The sequence below is a fragment of the Hordeum vulgare genome, chromosome 5H (assembly GCF_904849725.1).
Source record: "Hordeum vulgare subsp. vulgare chromosome 5H, MorexV3_pseudomolecules_assembly, whole genome shotgun sequence".
NCBI lineage: Eukaryota > Viridiplantae > Streptophyta > Magnoliopsida > Poales > Poaceae > Hordeum > Hordeum vulgare.
In genome coordinates, this window is record NC_058522.1 from 71,693,741 (window position 1) to 71,697,689 (window position 3,949).

Genomic DNA, 3,949 nt, shown 5'->3' on the forward strand with positions numbered 1-3,949 from the left:
AGTTTAATTCCTTTTGCTGTGATTCTTGCTGGGGCTTGTAGTGTTCTTGGTTGGTAACAGCCACATATATTATTTGTCATGTTTGAAGACCTGTAGCTATGTTGCATGTTGCTCCCAAACAGCTAAGATGCAGAAACTGGCAGATTATGTAGTTTTGCCATTTTGTTCTAAGTTTGGGTTTAATTGATGTTGTGGTGTTCTACCTTGATCCATTTCATTCATGTTGGGTTATTACATGTCTTGGATACCTGGGAATACCAGATTTGTGCCAATTGTGTGTGTGGTGTTGAATCTTTCACTAGAGCTTCATATCTTGTTTCGTTGATTCCCGTTGATCCGTAGCTCCGTTTGCAATGTTCCTTATATGGTTTTGCACCGTTTTTACGAGCTGCATCTGTTCATGTCATTCTCATACCTGTCAAAATAGTTTAGTGCAAAGTTCTGTCCAGAAACTTGTTGTAGTTTATTTTGCTTGTGCTAGTGATAGAAATAGTGGTGCATGCTCAACTTTCATCTCATGCATCATGTGATTGTTGCATTTTGTGTTGCTGCTGTTCATTGGCTGTTATTCTTATGTTGGGTAGCACCGGGAGCGGAGAACGAATACGTGGACTCAGGAGAGTACGTGCAGAACGATCCAGAACTATACCAAGCTGAGGATATCACAGGCAAGATGATATGACCTTGATTCCATCTCTAGACTTGTTATGTTAGTTTCGATTCCATGTCATATTGCTCGCTGCCTACCACTGAAAATATATTGCCTCTTCATATGCCATGAGCCTAAACACCGTACTCTTTCCTAGCAAACTTGTATGGCTAGGTAGGCTTGCTCAGCTACTAATGTTAGCATTGTTAATTGCAGGTGTTTTAAACTCATGTGAGGACATGAGCTTGATATCATTATATTAAATTCTGTTATTTAATTAATGTACCTATATACTTGGTAAATGACGGGAGGCCTAGCCTTTTGCCGGGTGTCTTGTTCCGTTATTGCCGCCTTAGTTACCGGTTACCGGTGTTTGATTCCATAATGATCGCTCCTAACACGTTCGGGGTTGTTATGGGGACCCCCTTGATAAATCGCGTAGTGCTAAGGCTTGTCCGGCAGGACCCAACTTTGGTTTTAATCTGCTAATCACATAATAATCTGCATAGGGAATAGCTACCCCGAGGAACTTAATCAACAAACCGGGCCAGTGCTCCTCATGAGTGTTGGCCCCACTTGAGCGATGTCCGGGGCCCCACTGGTCACCCAGAGGTTTAGCCATCCCGACGTCTAGCTCATCTGTCGTGTCCTGAGACTGAGATAGGCGGCTCTTACCAGGGTCGTCGACACGACGGGAGGTCCTACTAGTCTTGTCTTACCTTAGTGGTATATCTTGCGTATAGGAATCCCAGTGAAGCTTTGGTTTTCCCCAGAGTTGAGGTTTTCCTCTAAGGAATCCGACGAGATCACGAGATTCGTGATAGAGGATGCCTTTGCGGCCTGTGTTCGTTTGTGATGGACTAGTTGGAGCACCCTTGCAGGGTTTAATCTTTCGGAAAGCCGTGCCCGCGGTTATGTGGCAACTTGGGATATTTTGTTAACATCCGGTATTAGAGAACTTAAACCTATACTAATAAAAATGCCAACTGTGTGCGTAACCGTGACTGTCCCTTCGAAGATCTCTCTTCGATTGGGAACACGATGGGGTTATGAATGACGTAGGTAGGTGTTCAGGATCACTTTCTGATCAAGTAATCCCGACCGTTAGCGTAGACCACCTTAACTTCTCTTTGCGTAAGTTAGCCACTTATTCTATCATAGGATGCAGCAGCCTGAAACACTTCACCCCTTCCTTACCCAATAACATGACTAGTTCTGGCACCAAGGTCTTAGATTGATGAGTCCCCGTGGCTCACGGATTCCTCCGAAACTCCCAGCAGGTACAGGTACCCCAGAGGCAGATGATCCCGACGGCACCCAGCTCGCGTGGCAGTACGACGAGGAGACAGATCGCCTTTATGTGAACTATCCAGAGGACTGAGCCGTGGTCGTGATCGTGGGCCTGCAGCGGGTAGCATAGCATTTTCCTTGTTTGTAGTCCGTACCGGATCTACCTTGTTTGTATCTGCGTTGTACTCTGTATTATTAATAAGAAGACAGTTGAATCCCAAATTGTCTACTTGTAATTATATTTCTGTGCTATGTTTACTTGCTTGTGAAACGCTTAGATGCGCTTCTTTCCTATTCGGGGGCCTCGACCCCCAGACCGGAAAGGACCGCATCTTGGTCGTTACACATTGAGAATAGTTAGCCATGATGTTGTCCAAAATTTTGGTGGCCTATCCTAAGGTCACCTCCATGAATGTACCACCTTCAGCAGAATTTAGAAGATTTCTAGACACAAAGTTTAGCCCAGCATATAAATTTTGGATAATCATCCACAAGTTTAAACCATGCATTGGACAATTTCTTATCATCAATTTCATCCTCTCCCAAGATTGTGCAACATGTTCATGATCTTGCTGTTTAAAATTCATTATTTGATTTCTAAGGGAGATGATTTTAGCAGGAGGAAAATACTTGGCAATGGAAACATCTTTACACTTATCCCATGTTCCATGACTCTTACATGGTAAAGATGAAAACCAATCTTTAGCTTTCTCTCTTAGTGGAAAAGGAAAAAAAATATTTTCACAATATCATTATACATATCATTTTTGTTTTGCATATACCAAATTTTAACAAAGGTATTGAGATGTGAACCGGTATCCTCATTAGGACTTCTCGAAAATTGCTCTTTCATGACTAGATTCAATAATGCAGTATTAATACCAAAAGCATCCGCGCTAGTGGTGGGTGGTATAGGAGTACTAATAAAATAATTGTTATTAGTATTTGAGAAGTCACAAAACTTAGTAGTATCTTGAGACATGGTGACCGATCAAGCAAAGTAACAAGCAAGACATGGAAACTAGAGAGCAAAGATGCAATCTAGCGACAAGAAAAACAAGCAAAGGTAAAAAAAATGTATGTTTATTTTTTATGAGACAAACTAAATATACCAGAAAATAAATATAGGAACAATTGAATGAAATTTTGTGTGGAGTTACTTGGTAGTTGGTGATGATATTCCCCGACAACGGCGCCAGAAATCTTTCGTGATACTTGTGATCTGCATTGGGTTTTCTGTGAAGAGGAACGGGTTATCGAATCACAATGTGGGTAAGTATTTCCCTTAGTTACGAAACCAAGGTTTCTCGAACCAATAGGAATATCAACCACAACCATATTCAGCGGCTGTACACAAAAGAACAAACAACTTGCACCCAACGCGGGCAAGAGGGTTGTCAATACTCTTGTCTTGTTATTTGCAAGCAAGTGAGGTGTGTAGATAATTGTATATAGCAAGATAAAGTAAAAAAATAAGTAAATGGAAGAAAGGTATTGAAGGTTTTAGAAATATGTTGTGAATAGACCCGGGGGCCATAGGTTTCCCTAATGTAATCTCTCATGAAAAATAGCATACGATGGGTAAACAAATTACCGTTCGGCAATTGATAGAAAAGCGGATAGTTATGCGATATTCACGGTAATGATCTTGTGTATATAGGCATCACGTCGATAAAAAATAGGCTGACTCCTGCCTGCACCTATTACTATTACTCCATAAATCGACTGCTATGTAGCATGCATCTAGAGTATTTAGTAAAATAGAGTAATGCATGGAGAACAATGACATGATGTAGACAAAGTAAACTCAAGCAATATGAATAAACCCCATCGTTTTATCCTTAGTAGCAACGACACAAAGATGCATCTTGTCCCCTTCTATCACTGGGATATAAAAACTCGCCATGTTTAACCTACCACAACACACCTCTCTCACTGAAGAAATATCAGTCTAGTTGACCAAAATATTTCAATAGATCACAGAGAATTACGAAGCTAACATAATCATGC